This window comes from Ailuropoda melanoleuca, chromosome 1 (genome assembly GCF_002007445.2).
Source record: "Ailuropoda melanoleuca isolate Jingjing chromosome 1, ASM200744v2, whole genome shotgun sequence".
Lineage (NCBI taxonomy): Eukaryota > Metazoa > Chordata > Mammalia > Carnivora > Ursidae > Ailuropoda > Ailuropoda melanoleuca.
Window position 1 is genome coordinate 26,941,061 of NC_048218.1, and position 22,566 is coordinate 26,963,626.

The 22,566-nt window shown below is 39.1% G+C and overlaps 2 long non-coding RNA genes across 2 annotated transcripts in view; both read left to right on the forward strand.

The window, feature by feature from the left end:
* Positions 1-2,088, forward strand: part of LOC117801569 — a 13,929-nt gene extending 11,841 nt beyond the window's left edge. Inside the window, exon 3 of the long non-coding RNA XR_004624247.1 lies at positions 1,890-2,088. This is a non-coding gene — a long non-coding RNA (uncharacterized LOC117801569). The remainder of the gene's footprint in view (positions 1-1,889) is intronic.
* Positions 2,089-17,095: 15,007 nt separating this feature from the next.
* LOC117801568 lies at positions 17,096-20,159 on the forward strand. Its single transcript, XR_004624246.1, has 3 exons — positions 17,096-17,547; positions 18,696-18,762; positions 19,075-20,159. It is a non-coding gene; the product is annotated as an uncharacterized LOC117801568 (long non-coding RNA).
* Positions 20,160-22,566: the final 2,407 nt, after the last annotated feature.

Consider the following 22,566-nt stretch of genomic DNA (forward strand, 5'->3'; position numbering starts at 1 on the left):
GTGTGTGTATGTATATATATATATTTATATATATATATATATAGTATTCTATTTAATACTCAAATAATCTAATGAGCAAGAAATTATTATTATTGCCACTATATTAAAGAAGATAAAAATAGAGAGAGTTGCCTAATCAGTTCAGATGGGAGAGTAACTTATTCCTCAAAAGAGTTATGAAAAATAAGGTGTCCTTAAACTGATTGTCCATTTGTGACTCCCAATGCCAACGGTGACTTCTAGAAGTGATTCCCATTTAACAGCATCTTACTGTGCAGTGGTCCTCATCCTCAAGTTCTCATCATCACAGTTATCACTTGAGAGCATTTAAAAACCCTAATGGCCCAGCTCTATCCCAGTCCAATTAATTCAGAATTTCTAGGGCTGCGACCCAGACATGAAGGATATTTTAAAGCTCCCAGGTGACATCGAAGCACAGCCGAAGTTGAGAACTTGCTGTGCTAGGAGTATTCCAGAAAGCTGGCCGGCCTGTTTGAGTTCACTTTGTTGTCTACCCTGTTGAGTTTCCGCTCAACTTCGTCATCCATTAAGGATTTACTTCATCCTGTTCCCATCAACTTTCATTCTGTATTTTTGAGGAAGTGCCTTCCAGGGAATTACATGGGAGTTTTCTCCCTCAATTTGATCATAATTTATTGTTGGAAGCAGAAAAATGAACTGAACATTATCATGTGATAAGATAGTTACTCTGATGGTACTGCTTGGACAGATTGCTGTGGAAGGACACTTACATTCAGAAAGGGAAAGGGAGGTGAGGTGTGAAGGAAGAGCAGTATTAAGGTGGAGTACAGGGTTCCAGGGATCAAGGGCAAGAGGGTTATTCTAGGAGGAGAGATCAAAAAGTGGAAGGCAGGGAGGCATTAAAAAAAAAAAAAAAAAAACATGGCAAAGACCCAGGGTTCTCATGGCACCTGTTCATACACTGGTAGTACACCCCTCGTGTTGTTGTGTATGGTTGATTTTATATGGATCAAGTCTTATTTCTATCCTATGAGGACATTCAGGGTAGGTATGCTCAGAACACGGTCTTAGGATATAATAGCCTTTTAAAAACTGAAGAGGTTTTCAGAAAAAGAAAAAAGCTAATCAAGAATGTAGTCAGGGGCGCCTGGTNGCCTGGGTGGCACAGCGGTTAAAGCATCTGCCTTCGGCTCAGGGCGTGATCCCGGCGTTATGGGATCGAGCCCCACATCAGGCTCCTCTGCTATGAGCCTGCTTCTTCCTCTCCCACTCCCCCTGCTTGTGTTCCCTCTCTTGCTGGCTATCTCTATCTCTGTTGAATAAATACATAAAATAAAAAAAAAAAATTAAAAAAAAAAGAATGTAGTCAGACAGAAGGTTGAAAACAACTAGCTCAAATACAATGAGGTGAATTAAGAATAAAAAAGAAGAGGGGCGCCTGGGTGACACAGCGGTTAAGCGTCTGCCTTTGGCTCAGGGCGTGATCCTGGCATTATGGGATTGAGCCCCACATCAGGCTCCTCCGCTATGAGCCTGCTTCTTCCTCTCCCACTCCCCCTGCTTGTGTTCCCTCTCTCTCTGGCTGTCTCTATCTCTGTCGAATAAATAAATAAAATCTTAAAAAAAAAAAAAGAAGAAACATCAATATTCATGGGAATATGTTCATAAGATGAACTGAAACCAGAAGTTATTCTCATGAAGATAATACCAGTCCAAGTGTCTCAGTAGTGTCCAAATCCTCTTCACCTCTTAATCTGACTTAATACCTGATTTTCCCTGAACACTCTCCTAAATGAAGTGACTTCCTTTGGTCAACATCCTAATCAATATGACCACGTCTCTCAAATTGTATCCCTCACTTTGAAGCCACACTTTGACTCATAAGGAATTTCCACTCTTCCTTACAGCTGTTGAGAGGGGAGTCCTAACAAGAGGAAGTAGCCTTGTATGCTGTCCGCACTTCCTTCCTGTGGCTGTGTCATTCCTGAGTCTGGGTCATCCAGCTGCATCCAGGAGTCTCAAAGGATGCCGTGAAAATGAGTCCAGGTCATGACCTCTTCAAAGCCATATCTTCTAGCTTTGAGTTGTATTAAAATTAATCAGAAAGTCCAAGAACTGACATTCAGCAGTGAAATGTATTTATGATGAATGTGTTTATTGTGTGTCTTTATTTCAAGGTTCTCACTATTTTGTGTAGTTTTTTTCACTAAGCTTTACAAAAATTATTAAGGTAGAAAAAAACAGGTGGTATTACCCTCATTTGGATAGATGAATTGGGACAAAGGTGCTTTCTAAAAATTTTTTAGAAAAATGTCAGTAGGACTTTTTCTTTTTTTCTTTTTTTTTCTTTTTAAAGATTTTTTTTATTCATTTATTTGACAGAGAGAGATACAGCCAGTGAGAGAGGGAACACAGCAGGGAGGAGTGGGAGAGGAAGAAGCAGGCTCCCAGCGGAGCAGGGAGCCCGATGTAGGGCTCAATCCCAGGACTCTGGGATCACGCCCTGAGCCCAAGGCAGGCTCTTGACCGAGCTACCCAGGCGCCCCAGTAGGACTTTTTCTTAAGCAAGTAGAAGCATTCCCAATAGGTACATGTTGAAAAAAATGGACACATATATCACTTACTTTATTAGAAAAGGACACTTAGGGGTTGCATGCAGTAACAGCTTCATTTGATGGTGGTCCAGGGAGTTGTTCCAAGCAAGACAACTGGATTGAGTTAATATTCAGTTAATATTCTTACTTCTTAAATTTGCCACTATCACTTCAAGAAAGCTAGTCTTGCCTTTATTAAATACATATATAGAGCTCTACAGCCATCCTCTTGGCTTCATGTTTAAGCTTTATCATTTTGAATATCTCAAATATATTCCATTCCTTATTTCCATGAGGTTCATTGGGTTCATTCATCCATTTCTTTATTCTCTCCACATCCCCCAGCATGTTTAGCAAATATCTCTAAACTCCACAGTCCTTTAAATTGCTCTGATTTAAGCCATCTTTTGTGGTTCTTGAACTCCTGTTCGAGCAAAACAAATAAACATAAATGGTGTAGAATCAGTTGCAGAAAATGCCTTAAGAGTGTAAACACAAGTACTTAAAAACGTCTCAGGTTTATCTTTTCCAGGGATGCCAATCTCAGGACAGAGGGAGGTAAGGAGAGAGCTCTTGTGACGGCCCTTTCTCTGAGACTCATAACATAAGAAAATACGTTCTGATGTTCAATTCCGAGGCAAGTGATAAAGATCAAACACTCATTTTATTACAATATTTTCATTTTTATTGAACAGATTCACTTTGGATCTTGCTTGCATTTGGAATGTTTACTTTTTAATAAGTGATCTGTTTAAATGTGGATCAGAGAACAAGGGTTTCTGTTTTACAGTTCAACTTTTGACCTTGGGGGATGAATGGGCGGAGGCTAAGAGGAAAAGTCCACTGTGTTTCGACTGAACTTTTTACCCTTAAAAAAAAAAAAAAAAAAAGAGCAAGTTTAAAGTTCACACAGTGTACAAGAGGTCTCCACTGGGGATTTCTGGTATTATTAACTTCCTGACCTCAGATAATTAAAAAGAAAGAGCAGAGCCACCTCAGACTATGACTCAACTTTGAACTTTTAACCTTCCAAGTAAAGTATTTAAATTGTAAATGGTAGACCCTGGAAGCTTTCTTATTGCTATTAACTTCCTTCATCTCTGGTCACAAAGTTATAATTTAGGCCACAAGCATGGCCCGAACTTTCCTTTTTATTTACTTAACCTCTTTTAGCAGAAAGAATTGAGAACTCTATTTACCTAGAAATGACAGGTATTCAGGAGAAATAAGTGAAGCCTGAAGGGTCGTCACATCTTGGAGTGAGAAGCAACCCTCCACGATCTTTCTAGCCTGCTCAGTTGTGAAGGAGAATACTGAGAACCAGGGAGGTGAGTGATTTCCTTAAGGTCAGACAATTAATAGGAGAACAAAAGAGCATCCCTGATTCATTAGCTATATTTGTTTCAGTAGTGGAGAGATTCAAACATGACGGGGGGGGGGGGGGGACTATTTCCATATGTAGCATAGGGGTCGAGATTTTTACATTAAAATTCATAAAATGGAAAAAAAAAATCACTGCATTGAGAGTCAAGAGGCCTGGGTCCTAGTGACCCCTTTACCCTATAGATGGTATAATCTTAAGAACTCATTTAACTTTTCCATGCCATAATTTGCATGGTTGTAAAATGGAATGTACTTGGGAGGAGGTGATAAGCATCCAAGACTGTTCTGTTAAAACATTTTCGGTTCGAGAATCCTTGCTACGATGCATGTTTAAGCACTGTGTAGATATACAATTCTCAGCAACAGCTGGGTTTTCTTAACATGGAGGACAGTGCTAGATGGCTGTGATTTGGGGGTAACTGTCTATATCACGCTGGGCTTGACACTGATGATGAGGCTCTCCTGACTGTAAGAAAATAAGAAAAGACAGAAATCCCAGAGGAAAAGGGGAATATCCTATAAAGAAGCATAAGGGACAGGGGGGAGAAGAACATAAGAATCTGGACAAAGAAAGGAGTGATGGGGGGGCATTAGAGACGAAGGTGACAAAGAGACGGTAGCCCCCTGAAGCCCCCTTAGCTGGACGGGACCCAGCCAGTGATTGTGATACCGAGAAAGTCAATGAGTACGTTGTGAGTCAGCCGGAGCCACATACTGTTAATACCCAAGCTTAGAGAGGCCGCTCTCCCTTGCACTGGAACACCACACAGCATGCGAGAGAGCCAGTCTTCGCTGGGCCCACTCTTCCCTCCTGCTGTTTGCTAACACCTTTATTGCCTCCAGTGAGGTACTCACACCACTCTCATTCCCATCTGTCAAGGAGAGCTCCCTTCCAACATTCCGTCCTCCTTTCCTTATACAGAAGAGACCCTCCCCGTGGGGCTGCCAGGCATGGGAGGGAGCTGGTACTGAGCTGGATGTGGCCAGTTTGGAGTGGCGTGAGCCAGGATTTTCTTGCTTCCTGGTCCCAAGAGGCAAGGGAGATGTGACCACAGGATCCTGCCTGCCACCCTCCCGCGGAGCCAGCTGGTGGGGAGGGAGATTCTGATGGCTGTCTGGCCCGAGGCTGTCTGCACGGCCTGGAAGCAGAGGGTCCAGGGTCACTGTCCGGTCAAAGTGCTACAACTGTGTTTGACCCCATCTCATCACAGATGTTTCCCCACCCAACTCCTCAACCACTCTCAGCTGCTTTACACTGATTTACTTCTCCTTTGCAACCTCCTCTGTTCCTTCTACCCCTCCACCTGCCCCAGGCAGGCAACTAATATTTGAGCAGGGGACTGCGCTGAGGTGAGGATGTTTGAATAGGTGATTCAAGTTGCAGACCTGGGGCTCCTGGGTGGCTCAGATGGTTGGGTGTCTGCCTTCAGCTCAGGTCATGATCTCGGGGTCCTGGGATTGAGCCCCGCATCAGGCTCCTGGCTGGCTCAGTGGGGAGCCTGCTTCTCCCTCTCCCTGCCTCTCCCCCTGCTTGTGTGCTCTCTCTGTCTCTCTCTCTCAAATGAATAAATAAAACTTAAAAAAAAAATAAAGTTGCAGACCTGTGGGCGGCAAATAACTAGCAGTCCCAGGTTTTGGTGGGCAGAATTACCCAGTTTTTCCTCTGTTCAGTAAGCCCTATTGATTGACTAAATTTCTCCCACATTTTCTAGTCTTGAATGCATTCCTTCCTGGGTAGATGTCCAGAGTAGAGTCACGTTAACCTCAAGATCCTGAGGAAGGAGGTCACAGGTCACCAGGCAAAGCATGACTGTCATCATGAAATAAGTAATATTGCCTCATTGACACTTACCTTTGTCAACATCTAGAAAGGAAATTAATAAAGGGCTGGGTCTTGTCCACCAGATACCCCTGCAATGGAAAACATCACAATGCAAATAAGGTATATTGCGCTTGTGAAACTTAAAAAAAAATAAATAAAGGTTTATGCTACTATTCTCAGTGATGGGCTACAGCAAATTCTGGGTGGCTCCATTCAGGGCAGTGATGATAATTCTATTTTTTAAAATTAATCCCCTTCTTCTTTTTATTTATTTATTATTTTAATTATCTGTACCTTAAGGTGATGGGAGAAGGATAGAGCGTTAAGCACAACCCAGAGAGCCAGTGATAAATAATTCAGTATGTGAGTTATCTGAACTGAAGCCTCTCGGAAGCCAGGCCCCATAATCCTCCTGGCAAGTAGGAGAGTCTGAGGTCTCCCAAGGTAGCCACGCCCCTGCCCCCGTTTCCCAGCTGCCCCGGCCCCCACCCCCGCCTTAGGTGAAGAGCGTAGGTGAAGAGCGGTGTGCCGGTTCTAACTACACCCTCACAATGCCAACTCCGCTGAGAAGCTAAGACCTTGCCCCCAGAAGCAGCCAAAGGCTGATGGATTCTCTGCTGTTGTCTCCTGTCCCTGGCAATATTGCCTCTTTTGGCATGAACCATTTGAATTGGCGATAAAACTGAAAAAAGATTAGAAAATCGCACCAGCGAAAAGGCCCTCTTCTTTTTCTTCCTCCATACATTTAGATAAAGTAGATCCCCTCTATTTGATATTATTTCTTTGGTTTGATGTGCCCAGCTGACAAGAATAAGTCATCTTTTGATGATGAAATTTAGTAGCTTATCCACACAAGTGCCAGGAGCTCCAGAGCCCTTAATGGAACGTTGGCAGCCAAGACCGCAGTCGCCGCCCGGCAGGTACACGGAAGGGGGGGCTGCAATCTTGTCGTTTCTTTTCGCCAGTGGCTCCGACAGTGAACTAGTACAGGTGTTATTTTAGATGACGATGTGTCACACCTAATGGAAGTAACACTGGCAGACAGGTGCCAGTTGGAATTTGGTTGGTTATCTAGGGATGACAATTGTTGGCTATTTATTTATTCAATCAGTCAGATGACGTGTATCATGGCCATCGAAAACATATGTCAGTCTCTGGACACAGGGATCTTCTGGTGATCTCTGAGACATGGAAAAGCAAGGTAGGAAGTACCACTGCTCAGTGCCTGTTTATGGATGGAGGACTGCTGGGCAGAGGGCCTGCCCCAGAGAAGCTCCTACATTTTGTGGCATATAAAAAAACTAGATTTGATTCTTCTTGTCGAGGGCCGGAGAGACCGATCTACTTTACTGCTGAGAGGAAAACTAAGAGGTTCCCTGTAACTTTATGGTAGCGGCATGGATAGGCCTCCCTTTTCCCTTTCACCACCTTGAATTGAGGGAGATAGATTTGAGCCAAAATTTTATTAATTGTTGTATTGAACATCAACCAAATGCAAGGCATTATGTGGGATAAAGGATAAATTAAACATGGGCCATACTTAATCCCAAAGGAGAAAAACCTTTTCATACATAATTGTAATATAAGGATAATTCTGGAAAAGTCTATATGAGAAAATGATCAGTCTGTGTTGTTGTTTATAAGAATACCAGAGAAAAATTACTCCTTGGACATAAAAAGAAAATGGATAGGAAAGTACATTGAAAATAATAAAAATATAGTATTTTTTAAATCAGAGGCACTGCTTTGTAAATACTGGCAACCAATTAAGACAAGAATGTTAAAAAGATGGATTAAGTTTATGTAGTAAATAATAATTCCTTAGACTCCTGAAAATGGTAGTGTTTGAAGGGCTTTTTTTTTTTTTTTTTAATGAAAGATTCCAGGAAGCCAGAGACTTCTGGGTAATGTTTAAATCATTGGGAATTGATCTGACATTTAATGGCAAAATGTTGACTCTCTAATGCCGTAACAAGGTCATTGGGTCAAGGGACCTCCATTACCTAACCTTAGCTGTTCTCTTTACATGACATATCAGAGTATTGATCAAGGCTGTTATGCGGGATTGGGCATAGAGTTCTATATCTTTATTATAGTGTTCTTAAAAACTGGGTCTAGCCAATATATTATATTCTGCTATGATCTGCATTTTCGTGTGGTCCCAGTGAAGGGGGCTTGCTCTGTTTCTTGTTTATCCTCCTTCTTTGTTTTGTCTGTACTCCCTGGACAAAACTTAGTCTTCTGAACGTTCTGTATTCACGATTCATTCACTGATGGTCTTATCATTCTCTAGGATTCCACACTATATTTTGCCTTCAAACTTCATTGATCTTCCAAACTCAGTGACGCTACCAAAATGGAAGTCAGTTTTCATGTTCTTAGAGCTATGACACTGGATGATTGATCGCAGTCACATTCATACTGGCTAGTCATTATTTTTTGATCATGGAAATGTTGGGCACTGATTGGTTTCATAGGCTCAAACTGACTCCTTTTCAGATTTGAACAATGAAGGAATAATTCAATTTAATTTCTAACACTGTAGAACTATAATACTTAGCTTTTCCAAACAGCTTTTATATATTCTCTCATTTTATTCTCATAACACATATATGTATAATAATTCATAAAAGGATCCTAACATTTCATCAAACAAATACATTTCCATTGCAGATGACTAATGTAAGCCATAGGAATATTGTGTTCAAAGGGTCCAGGACAATTGTTCTACAACTGATCCTTGAACCTTTATTGTATCCTTATGGTTCTTAAGACCGTAAAAAGGTTTAAAGGGTATGGTGGAGATTGCAAGTTGTCCACCAAACTCTATGTTCCACTGCTTCCATAGTAAGATGGAGCCATAACTGAGACAAAGGTGCCCAGGCATGGACTATATTTTCCCACTCCCTTGGCAGCTGGTTGTGGCCATCAGACTAAGCTCTCTCCGGTGAAGTATGAGCAAACATGATAGATGCCATTCAAGCTTTGCCTTGAATATTTGTGAGCTCACTCCTACAGCTCGTTCTTCTTTCTCACAGCTGAAATAGTGATGACTAGACAAACCTTAGAAGCCATGTGTTAACCGTGGAAGGACCACCCTCATTCTGGGTTGGTTCTTGAATGACTGAGTGGAGCAGTACCCCTTCAGTGCCCACCTCTCCGCCCCCCTTTCAGATTATTACTTGAGAGATAAATCCACTTCTATTTTATTTCAGCCATTGTATTTTCAGAACATTTACTTCAGTAGGTTAGCCTGCGTAATTGATATGGATGGCTACTTGATTTTACTAGGAAAAACTTCAAGAACATCCAAGCCTGGGCAGGTGATGAGACTGAAAATTATCAAGCCCCGACTTTATTCCCTCTCTCCATCAGATACTTGATGGGGAGGGAGAGGTTAGGAGAACAGGAGAGAAGCCTGAAACAGAGGTAGGTCAAGGCTGGTAGAGGCAGTTGTGGAGGCCAGAGTTGTGCTGCAGAGATGCTTACGCCTGCTCGGAAATGAGAGTGGAATAAAAACTTAAAAATATACAACCAGAAGTATCCCCCCTCCCTTTTTTTTTTAAACTACATAAAGCCTTTATTGAGCATGCAGAACTCATTGGATATCACCAGCTAATGAATTCTCAGTTCTTTGTGTTTGATTTGCTAATCATTACAGTGAATCAAACACAAAGAATCCAGCAAGGGTTCTAAAAGAAGCCCTGTGAACGGTCACCGTGGACACATACTGCAGAAGTAACCTCTGTGTTTTCTTCTTAAATCTTTTCCAATCAAATTGTGTCTTTTCTCTTTAACACTTGTCACTTAGATCTTTATCTTAGTAGGTCATCTCAAAAGTCTTGCATGCTAGAATCCAGAGAAAGAGAGAGATAAGCATCGCGGACATTTATCGACGATACAACTATTTAATATCCTCCAGGGGTACTCCCCACATACACATTCACAAGAAAGCAGGACCTGATAGAAACTTTAAAGGGATCTCAAAGGAGAAGCCATGGGGGGAGTGTGTGCAATAACCCACAGTCATCACTGCCCTAATAGTATCTGATCTGAACCTGGCATAGCTTCAGAAAAAGCCATGTGTTCAGGCTAAAACAAGAATGAGAAAAAAGGAGAACGTTGCTTTCTTCTAATGTGGTAAATAGGGCATGAAGTTTTTATAGTTTGCTGGTAGAACCGGTTTTACAAGTTTTCTACTTACCCATGGGGCTTAGCCTTAAGGGAGAAAAAATATTTTTTTATTCAGGAAGTATCTTAAGACTTCTGGTAGGGTGTTTAAAATCAGTATACAGAATAAAGATCTGTATTAATGTTGTTGTGCCTACATTTCTTGGGATGAAGTTTGAAACTGAAACTATTACATTTTAAAAGTTGTTCACGAGTGCCATACTTTCCACTTCTGTTTTTGACATGAGGAAGTGCTAAAAGAAAGCTTCCTACTTTTGCATCCTCCTTATGTGTTCCCTTGTTATTAAGTTTTGGTAGATTCCTCATATTCGTTTACATTGCTCTCCTAGATTGTTTATTTTAAATGTCAGGAAATGATTGTTTCATGGATCCAGGTCTTGATCAGTTTGGAGAAGAAATGGCTTTAAGTGAGAAACCCCCACAAGGTATCAGTACGTGTGCCCCCTCTGGATGAGTGTGTGTGAAAGAGAACCAGGCCCACAGCTAGTGGCGGAGAATGTGACACAGGGAAAGGAGACAAAGAAACCTAAAAGCCAGAAAATGTTCAGTGTGTTGTATTTGTGCTTTTAAATTTCCTTTCAAGTTTCAGTATCTCTCAACAGACTTGAGGTGCCTTCTCAGTATGGCCACTTCTACAGATGGTACTGGGGGGAAGGCTGAGCAAAGGATAGATGAAGAGAAAAGGAATACGTGTGTGTTTGTATGTCAAGTTCATCTCATTCATTCCTCTCTCCTAGTTCAGTTAGTGGGAAGTATTCTTATACTGATTCGTTCATTTAACAGCTTGTCTGCTTTGACAAAGACAAATCAACTTCAGCTTTTGGTGACCCCTGGGGAAATATTCTATATCTAGTGGTGAAACTGATTGATTTTATTAAAGCCACTGTGAAATCTCTGCTTCCTCAGGAAGAAAATTATATTTTTCTTCACTGGAGATTGAATAAGAGAAAATAATCTGAATAAATATTATATGTCATATTCAATTTACAAAGATATAAATAGAGAGGGTGCAGAGATTGCCTTTAGACTTCAAGTTTGAAACTAAATGTATATACATATGCATATATTTTATACATTCTTAGTGAAGAATACTAATACAATCACAAAGACTTAATAACTGAGTATTTTATCCACTCACGAATTAAAGTTTTTATTACATTTAAACAACTTTTTGTCAATCAGAAGCAAAGTGCTTTTGTTCCTTTTTTCATTTGAGGAGCTGAAATTTAATCTTGAAAATTTGGCTATGCAGCTGATAGTAGCTGGCTTAACAAAATATCCCTCACTTCCTCTTCCACAAGGACCTCTCTGATACTTCAATTCCATCCTGCACAGCAGTTTTGAAGTTCTAAACAATTACAAAATTTTCTTGTCTCTGATGATTTTCAAAGACTGTGAGAACTCAGGTATGCCGGAAAGGCATTTGGAAGGAACAAGAAGTACAAATATTGGCTTCGTTCTGTTAAAGTTAGGGTAGCTGCATTACTGCAGATTTTTTTTTTCTAGTAAAAGCTATTTCTCCACATTTTTCCTATCCCGTTAGCTTTAGCATTCTGGATCTCACACACACACACACACACACATACACACACACACACGCAAAATGTGGCCACCCTATCAACAAACAACCCATATTTTTGTCAAGTAAATGGAGGAAAGTAGAACTGATTTCTTATTACTGAAAAGAAGCTGTTGTCAAAATAAGTGATGTGAGCAAGATGAGGAAATCCAGCCTGCTACTACCATCACTCAAGCCAGGCTTGTACTTGGCATCAAGACTGAAGGGAGACCCAGTTGAAAATGAAAACTCTTTACATACTTTGTTTTACTCAACTCTTATAATCTCTCCTTGAAAGGAGAATGCATTTTGTGTTTTGTTTTGTTTTGCTTTTCTAAGCAAGGAGCAGTGGGGGTTATCTTTTCTTGGACAAGCTAAACTCTGTCACCTTGTCAGAGGAGACAGATGAGGTTGGAGAGGACTCGGCCTCCCAGAACCACAGAGCCGAGATGTGATTCTCGTTCATGACAAGACCAACATGTACTTGTTGGGGGAGCAGTCAAACAAGTTGCCATCTCTCTTGCTGAACCAGAAATTAAAGCACTGATATAAAAATTATACAGCCACGCTGTATAAAAATTTGAGCCATGCCAAGGACCTTTTTCTCATTTTAGTGTCACTAGTGGTTAGTTTGCTTGTTATGTGACATCATTTTTTAAAAGCCATGAAACCATGCAAAGAATGGAAAAACCATAATATGGTCCTGTGGGGATACCACTGCTTGAAAAGCAAAAATGTATATTAAACATGTGTCAGCTGGGATTAGAAGGAGTGAACTATTTAAAGCAGAAGGCATGTAATCGGAAGTGTTTCTACATGTCTTTTCCCTCCACCTTCTTACTTTGAAAATTTAAGAATCTACAGAAAATTGCGTGCATAATACAATAAATACATGTATGTAGATCTGTGCTGATGGGGTAGCCACTTTCCATAGGCACCTGTTGGCTACTTCAAAATTGGGCTAATCCAGATTGTGCTGTGTTGTTCTACATGCCTTTCCAAAAATAAATACTCCCTAAAGTTTTATGAAAAGCGAATAGATACTTGGGCCTTTAAGTAGATAAAAATTACACATACACACACAGATCATTTTGTTATATATATATACACACATATAATATGAATTCATACTAATATATACAAGGAACACATATACGTGTATCTCTGTGTGCATATATTTAACTATGGATCTAGACTTCATTTTCAATAAAGCACTGGGAAAAAAGTGATTGTTTGGAGAGGTGAGATGAGGGTTTAGGCATCCAGCTTTTAAAAAAGTGCTTGATGTTTCTCCTAAGGAGTGGACCTAGGCCCAAAAAGAAGTTTATTTATCCTCGCATGAAATAGGATACATTAGAAATAATAGAATCTTTTTTTAAATAAAATAAAAATATAAGTTAAAAACAGAAATCTTAAACATTAAGGTGTTTCCTTTTGGTGCTTGTGATTTTACAAGACAGCTTAAATCTAACACTTTCCTGTTGGAAAGCTTCTTTGTTTCTCTACCTACTCCAATGCAAGCTAAAATATAAGATTATTAACATTTATTTGAGATCAGTTCGAAATTTAATAATCAATATCCAAAGATTCACCATTGGCAGATCAGCGAAGTAATTAAAGAAAGATTTAAAACCAAGCAGTCAGTGACTTTGAACCTCTTTTAATCTGTTTCCATATAAAATAGAACCAGATTGTTTAATACATAAATAGAATATACCCAAATGATGGATGGCATTCCCTTCTGAGTAGTCTCTTCCTTTGTAAGATGATTCTCTCAAGAAAGTTTTTTTGTGGGTTTTTTTGTTGTTGTTTTGTTTTGTTTCGTTTTCTTAAGTAGGCTCCAAGCCCAGCTCAAAGCCCAATGCAGGGCTTGAACTCGTGACCCTGAGATCAAGCCTTGGACTAAAATCAAGAGTCAGCTGCTTAACAGACTGAGCCACCAAGGCGCCCCTGAAAGTGCTTTTTTTTTTCAAAAAGCACATTTCTATTATTATCCATAAAAGTGCTCTACCATGCTTCTTGGTAAGTGGATTTGAATCTTGCAAACTGACAGATTTGTTTAAACCAAGTAGGATGATAAGAGTGATAGAACTTCCTGTATTAGTCAGCTCGGGCTGCCACAATAAAATAGCATAGACTGGGTGGTTTAAACAGCAGACATTTCTTTCTCACAGATTAGAAACTGGAAGTCCAAGATCAAGGTGCTCGCAAGACAGGTTTCATTCAGAGGCCTGTTCTTTTGGCTTCTAGGAGACCACCTGGTCTCGGTGTGTTTACATGGGCTTCTCTTGGTGTGTGAGCAGAGAGAGAGGGCTCTCACTCCCTCTTGTTATAAGACCACTAGTCCTCTTGAATTAGGACCCCACTCTTATGACCCCATTTCACCTTAATTTCCTCCTAAAGGACCTATCTCCAAATAGTTATATTGGAGGGTTAGGATTTCAATATATGAATTTTTTGAGGAACACAGTTCAGTCCATAGCACTATCTGAATTTTCCACTCCCCCAAAGGCAGTAATTATAAAAAACAAGGCTATTTTTATGCATGTATGTGCTTATGGCTTAAACAGTCCAGAATATACTTCTAAATGAAAGCGTTAAATAAATTTTATGTCATGCCAGCATGGTTTGAAGAAATAGGTAAACTACTTTCGTGTTTTTTTAGTCAACAAAGTGATATATTTCCTTTGCAGAAAACTGGGAAAATGAAGAAAAGAATGAAGAAAATTGAAACAATTGTATGTTATTAAAATTCTCTGAGAATCACATTTCCCCAGTATCTTTTCTTTCTTTTTTAAAATATTTATTTATTTATTTGAGAGAGAGAGAGAGAGAGAGAGAGAGTAAGCATTTCTGTGAGCTGGGGGAGGGGCAGTGGGAGAGGGGGAGAGAGAATTCTCAATCAGACTCCTCGCTGAGCATGGAGCCTGACACGGGGCTCGATCCCAAGACCCTGAGATCCTGACCTGAACTGAAATCAAGAGTCAGTTGTCTGACTGACTGAGCTACCCACATGCCCCTCCCAGTACCTTTTCTAAAAAAAAACCCCACAAACTTAGAATCAAGGGCGCCTGGGTGTCTCCGTCAGTTGAATGTCAGATTCTTGATCTCAGCTCAGGTTTTGATTTCGGCGTCATGAGTTCAAGCCCCGTGTTGGGCTCCACACCCAGTGTGGAGCCTACTTAAAAAAAGAAATTAAAAACAAAGAAATAAAAACAAACAAAACAAAACCGAAAAACACCTTGGAATCATATAGCTGAGAAATGTTATGTGTCCTCATCTTTTCCATTTTAAATTATATCAAGAGCATATTCCAAATTAAATAACTTATGAAAAACTTCTCTTTGAGGGATTTTGGTTGCTTTCACTTTTCATGTTGTACATAAAAATTCCTTAATCCTTGCTTTTATTTATTCATCCTTGTACATAAATATTTGTTGCGGATCTGTTTATTTCCTCAGGATAATTCTCAAAGAGAGAAATTACTAGGTCAGAAGATATTAATAATTGTTAGACACTTGATTCATATTGCTGAATAGCTCCCCGGCAAAACCGTATCACATGAAACTCTCACATGATATTTGAGAGGGACAAATTCATTTGCCAACACTAGCCATTACACCTAAAAACATCTTTCTCAATTTGTAAAGGAATCTGCATCTGATTTTATTTTGCAAGGGAGAATTGACTTTTTTTTTTTCTATCTGCTTATTCATCCTTTTCTTCTATTTGTGAATTGCCTATTCCCATCCTTTAGATTTTTTCCTTTGAGAAAGTCTGGGTTTTTTTCACTAATTTGTTTCTTCGTTGATGTCTTATTTTTCAACCCTTCATTATGTAATGTTGTAATACGGTTTTTTGCCAGGTTTTCTTTTGACTCTTGATTTTGTGTATTTTATAGAAATATCCATATCTGTGTAGTAAATCTGTCCATCTTATTCTGCCTGGAAGTGTTCTCGAGTGTGCATCAGAATGTCTCAGTGTGTTCTTTAAAACACAGATTCCTGGGCCCTGTCGGTCAGGGTGTATTATTCATTAATTCTCTGGAGTAGCGCTAGCAACTGGTTGCAAATAACCCAGCTGATTCTAAATGAAGTGGTTAATAACCACACTGAAGCACTGTTTTTCAGGTTCTTGCTTTGGATTAATACTTACACAGTTTCTCTCAGTCATATCACGTAAATAACTAAGTATATTTTCTTCTATTTTCTCATGTTTTCATTTTTCTACATCTATCTGTTTGTTTCAGCTGGAATGTATCTTACTATAAGCTTTGCCACAAAATATTGAACCATTTTTCCTAGCACAGTTTATTTAATAACAACCCAGGATTTCCCCAATAATTTATAATTCCAACTTTACCACTTACTACAATTTTATAAATATTTGAATTTATTGTTGTGCTTGTTTTTTCCCCCATTGATTTATCTATCTATTCCAGCATACTGTTGTTTTTTTTTTTTAAAGATTTTATTGATTTATTTGACAGAGATAGAGACAGTCAGCGAGAGAGGGAACACAAGCAGGGGGAGTGGGAGAGGAAGAAGCAGGCTCTCAGCAGAGGAGCCTGACGTGGGGCGATCCCGGAACGCCGGGATCACGCCCTGAGCCGAAGGCAGACGCTTAACCGCTGTGCCACCCAGGCGCCCCCCAGCATACTGTTTTAATTACTCTATCCTTTAAGTATTTCTGTTACTATGAAAAAACGTCCTCTCCCCGTTACTCTTCTTATTCAAAAATATTTTGGGAACCCTTACCTGTATAATTTTAAAAATATTAATTTGTCAAATTAAGATAACCAAAACATTTTTGCTAGGGTTGTATTTATAAAATAATTTGAGGAAAAATCACATTTGCTCTACACTGTGGCTTCACTAGAACATGTATTTCTATTTGTTTATAGCTTCTTTTATGGTTGCTATGGTCCGAATGTTTGTGTCCTCCTCAGAAGCCATATGTTGAAATCCTAACTCCCAAAGTTGATAGTATTAGGAAGTGGGCCTTTGGGAGGTGCTTTAGGTCATGAGTGAGAATAGTGCCTTATGAAGAAGCTCTAGAGAGATCCTTTCCCACCATGTGAGTGCACACCAAGCTCTGAGTCAGGAAGGGGGCTCACACCAGAAGGCATGGTATACATATGTGATACTCAGATACTTATCAAATGGATAAAGGTGGGTCTCATTACTTTAAAGCAATACCATTTTGGTATTCTAGAGATGATGAGAAGTATCAGTAATTTTTGAAGAAAAAATTCAATGGTAGTTTAATGATCTGTTCTTTTCCTTTGTAAAATTCATGTTTAATCTTTGTTTAGACCCTGAACTTATCAATTCTCCTGATGTGTATGACTCAAAAAGAACACTTCTGTTTTTACATAAAATGCTATTTTCTGGATACCAAAACATAGAATTTTTTTTTTTTTAAATTTTAGCTGGCTTGGGAAGCCCTCATAATAGAAAACTGGATTATATTCCAATGTTCTAGTTTTGAAAAATGATCATGGTTGGTACTGCCCAAATTGAACATTGGTCATTGATTTCCCTCTATCCATTTATGGATAAAAGGGTTCACTTGAAAAATTGTAAATAAACACAATAATATTTTTTTCCTGATAGTTTAGAACTTTATTATACTGCTAAAGTTGTTCCAAAGCAGGATACAATTCAGTTTAAAGCTTCAAAAGAAAGGAATTTGGGATGCAACAGAGGTGGATCCTTCCTGGTGGCCTCCGCAGCAGACACTCCCTGCTTTGTTCTGTTTCCTCATCTTAGTCTGATCTGTAGCCTTCCCGTGGGCATCTTCGTCTGACTGGTTTCCTGCCCTTCACCTGGGGCCAACGAGAGAGGAGGAAAGGCTTATTCTCATATTGAGGCCCCTTTGGAAGTAATCCTGGGCTGTAGGAGATGTCAGACTTCACTGCCAGGCAATGACAGCAATGGAAGAAGTGAAGGGAAAACATGCCAAAATGGAGTGTTCAAGACTTTTCCGACTCATCTTTGGGACGGGGATTTACAAAGGTATTTCTTATTCTTAAGGATATTTTAAAAAACAAGAGAGGAGGTGAGAAGCCTCATTACAGACCTCCCAGGGAACATTAGCCTTAGGAACATGGATGAAAGAATGGTTAACTCTGAAAGGGTAGGTGAGGCTTCTGAATATTATTGAGTTTGGTGTGCAGCAGGGAAAGATGGCCAGTAGGGTAGCCCATGGAGCTTAAGAGATGTTCAAATTATGGACATGAGCGAGAGAGGCTCTAACAAGGAACATGAGAATGTAGGAAACAGTGTGAAGAGTCCTGGAAAGTGTGTGGCAGGTCTCCTGGGATAATATGGGGTGTTGAAAACCTATGGACAAGAGCATTTTAAGAAAATGTCGAGTGAAGACTAAAGGTTTGCTCAACAGCATCTAGATTAGTTTCCTATGGCTGCCAAAACAAAGTACCGGAAAATGGGGTGGCTTCAAACAACAAAAATATGTCATCTCAGAGGTCTGGAGGCTAAAAGTCTGGAAACAAGGTGTTGGCAGGGCCATGCTCCCTCTGCAACCTGTAGTGGAATCCTCCCTGGCATCTTCCTAGCTTCTGGGCTTCACTGGTGATTTTTGGTGTTACTTGGCTTATAGCTGTATAATTTTAATTTCTGCCTTCATTGTCACAGTGTATTCTCACTATTTATGTGTATGTGAATATGTATATATATATATTTAGTATTTTTGTCTATATATATACATATATACATATTCACATACACATAAATAGGGAGAAACACACATCTCTATACATACGTCTATATATAGGCAAATACGAAAATTTTAGTAAATCAAGATTGTTTTCTATTAATTTAAACTCCTAAGCTATTCCAATCAGTATTAAAACACTGATTTGATATAGACTTATCCGATTCTCTCTATATAGGTTTACATTTATGTATATATGGAAATTTAAAGATTTTCCCATGTTTTATGCTATTTCCTCTTAATATTTCACAGTTACTAAGGCAGACAATATTGTCATAAGATGAAGTTCTGAAATGAGGAAGGCATTTTCAGTTTATAGTCTAATATAGTTGTTTTTCCTTCAGAGTTTAGAAAATCATCTTATTTGCTTTTTCTATAATTAAGTAAAGCTGTTGTATTAAAATCCTATTTCTCCCCCCAAACTTTCCAGCATAATGAAGACCTCTGAGAAGTTTAAGATTTTCTCTGCCAAATATACTGCCTGTATTTGAATATTTGTGAGTATATACTGTCCCCGTATCCTCTAAAACACACATAGAATGTGTTTTATTATTTATTAATGAATATTTTGATTAATTAAACAGATACTCAAATTGTGCATCACTTTAAGATTGCTGGATTTAGCATAGTATTTGGTTTCAGTGATAACATGCATCATGAAAACACTTAAAAATGTGATCTTATTTCCTTCTTGTAATCTCTCTTCAGGAAGGTAAACAGGAATTGTTAAAGACATACCCAGTGTGTCTCAGGGGCTACTTTATTGGCTCAGTCCAACTCTCAAGTGTGCTGGCATTTTTCCTTTTAAGGACAGGGAAGTCATATCCATGAAGGCCACAGTGTCATGCACGGGGAAGCCACCGCCAGCAGGAAGAAAGCCATTCCCTGACCAGGTTCAATATTGCCCCCAACAGGAGCATCTCTGCAATGGTAGGTTTCCTTTACCATCCGGCAGCTTAAGAGCGGGGATGCAGTCAGTCCAGAGACAGAACTTCTGTTTTCACAAGCAAATGAACAAAACAACAAAAACATAGAAAAATCATTGTTCTCTGTCTCAACCGGAGACCCAAACAAATCCTCTCGGATTCCACTTGCAGATTCTAGCTTGACTTTCTCATTCTTCCTTGATGTCCTTTTCACACGGCCATGAAGCACTCTATGTTGCAGTGAGAGCCAGCTGCAGGGACTTTCCCACCTGTCTCATGACTCTTGGAGAAGCTTGCCTTTTCATTTGGCTTTGAGCTGGGCAGGCTATGGTTTCTTAGGTTTAGCTTTGGGAAGGTGCCCCCTACTGGGGTTTGGTTGGTGGAAGAACTTGAGGACCCAGGCAGGGGAGCTGCAGTAGTTGTCCGTGAATGTAACCTGGACTTTGGAACCTCCTGGATGACACAGTTGCTTACCCATCTCATTTTCAATCTGGAAATCTAGTCAAGCGATACATTTCCAGTCCCCTGACTGTCTCATGACCAACTTGTCCGTGTCAGGCAAAGTTTAGTCCAGAAGGACTTCCATAAAGTTGTTGACTGGACCCTGTCTCAGGAAAAGTTTAGCGTGTCCTGGCAGCCTTCATCGCACACCACCAACTCTGAGAGGTCAAGGGTATTATGGAGCATAGTAACGTTCCTAAAACTGACTCATGAGCCGGCCTGTGAGTAACGGACTCATCCCTGGTCTCACAGAGAGCATGTCAAATGGCCCAATAGGTGCTTCCTGAGAGTCAGTGACAAGAGGGATGAGGAAGGGGTCAGTCATGTAAAAGAAAGTCCACAGAAAGGCCAAGTCAGTTCCAGAGAAACTGTCAGTCTCTCTGCACTTTTCCTACTTGTCCAAATGTTCCACTCAGCAATGTAGATAAATGTTATAGGTAGTTTGTTCTGAAATCACTGTCTGTCACTGTCACAGGGCCCAAGCTTTCTATGAGAATAATTCTGTTTCATTCATCATGCTTTCTTTTGAAAATGTAACTAACTAAATGTAAGTGATGTCATTTCTATTGCTGCACTTACAAATGGACTTTGAGTATTTAATTGCATATGATAGATGTTAATATTTCTGTGTTCGATGTAAGAGAGGTCATTATAGTATGCAGTGTAGTAAAATATTTGTTTTATGTTAAGAGAGAAATACTCAATCATTTTTATTTACATTCTTGTGCAGCTTGGGTCAGGCTGCCCTAAGGACTACTATTTTCTGAAGAATAAGACTATGGAATGACTTCATCAGAGATTCCAGTTACAGAGTGAAACAAATACAGCCTTAGGACTTCTGCTATGCATAGCACCCTTAATTTTCTAGAACAAGACAAAAAAAAGTCATTATGAATAATTTTGAATAAAACTCTGATTTTTTATTTTATTTTTAAAGACTTCTATGAGTTTGAAATGATCAACAAAAACCTTTTGCTCTGATAAGATACAAATCACAAAAATAAATCTACTCATGATATAATTTTAAATGCAACTTTAAAGCAAGATATATATTTTTTAAAAGACTATTTTTTTTCTTAGGAACAAAGAACGGTAAGTTACTAACTTGCCTTTAGGCTTTTAAGTTGGTATGTGTGCATTTATTCCAATTAAAGGAATATATAATACATCAAAAATAATGATAGAAAGATAAATTATGTCTTAAATATAGGTAAGGAAAGAGATATTTCTTCCTTATTCTTTTTTTTAAGAAACAGAAAGGGTAGAAAGCAAACAGGCTTTCAGTTATGAAATGAGTAAGTCACAGGAATGAAAGGCAGAAGAGCATAAGGAGTATAGTCAATGGTTGTAATAGTATTGTATGGTGACAGATGGTAGCCACACTTGTGATAAGCACAGCATAATGTACAGAGTTGTCGAATCACCGTGTTGTACACCTGAAACTAATGTCACATTGTGTGTCAACTATAGTTCAATAAATTAAAGCAAAAACAAACCCAAGTAGGGTAGACATTAGAGTGACCAGCAGGGGGCTACTTTTAGGCTTCTTTTTTTCCTTTCAATTAAGAGCTAAGCTGAAAATACATTTTACTCCTTAGTTTTAAAAATAAGGTATAAAGTCTAAACAAAACAATTTTTTCTTCTCTTTAGTTTACTCCTCTTTTCTATTTCCTTTCCCACCACCAACACCTGTAACATGTGATCCCTGCTGCCTGGCCACTGCTGCCTGTGACCCACCAATTAAAATTCTATCTTTGAAAACTGCTCAGGGGAGGATTTGGATGATGGGCTTCCCACCAGATATAAATTAAAATTAAATTAAGAGCAAAGGAGCATATTCTGGTTTGATGATTTAAATGGTAGTGACAGAGACAGAAACCTGGTTTCACCCTGAACCATTTGGGAAGGACTTTCTGAAACGATGGGCTTCAATAGTAGTATAAAAGGTAATGAATGGCCATGTAATATGACATTTTAATAGTGTGTGTATTCCCAGGAATTTGAGAGTATGTAAAAGGCTTGCAGAACTAATAGGCAAATCCTGACCCATTTTGGAATAGCTTCAAATCATCTTCCCGGAGTTTTTTGATGTGTGTGAAGCCTTACCTCCTTTTTACTTCCTTTTTTGGGCCCATTACCTAAATGTAGGCCCAATGAGTTTAACAATAGTGCAGAATAATTCACCAGGTAGTGAATTGGAAGGTAAAATTTTGTCATTTATGTTATCCAAGGGAAATCTCAAGAGAAATTGAAACTGACCTCATGTAATTTTTCTTTTTTTAATAATATTTATTTTTTTTATATTAGTCACCATACAGTACATCCCTAGTTCTTGATGCAATGTTACGTGATTCATTTCATGTAATGTTTCAAATAAGAATTGGGTTCTAACAGAGGAGGTAAGCAAGATAGTTATAATAACTTTTAAGTCAGTAATTCCTGGTTCAACACACAATACATGAAATTATGTTAGGGTTTTGTTTTAAGTCAAAGAAAACGAAACTTTGTGAGGATAACAGAGAACAGACTGATTTAGAGTCATGTTTCCCAAACTGAGCTACATAGCAGTGGACATGGGTCACTGAAACCATAGGAAGAGCCTGCAGCTGCCCATTGTGCCAATTTACGCAGGCATTTGGAATAAAAGGAGTGATTTAGCTGGCAAAAAAATTTTCAAATTCTCTTATGCTACCTTAATAGGGCTATGTTATGAAAGAGAGTATAAAATTCAAATGAACCTTCAAGAAATTTTGAACATGCAAAGGCTCACTGTAGATTTAACCCCCACTTCCAACCCCTATCCTAGATACATGAATTAGATAAATACTTTGGAAGCCAAACTACCAGATTTCTCGTCTTGGCATAATAGTTGAT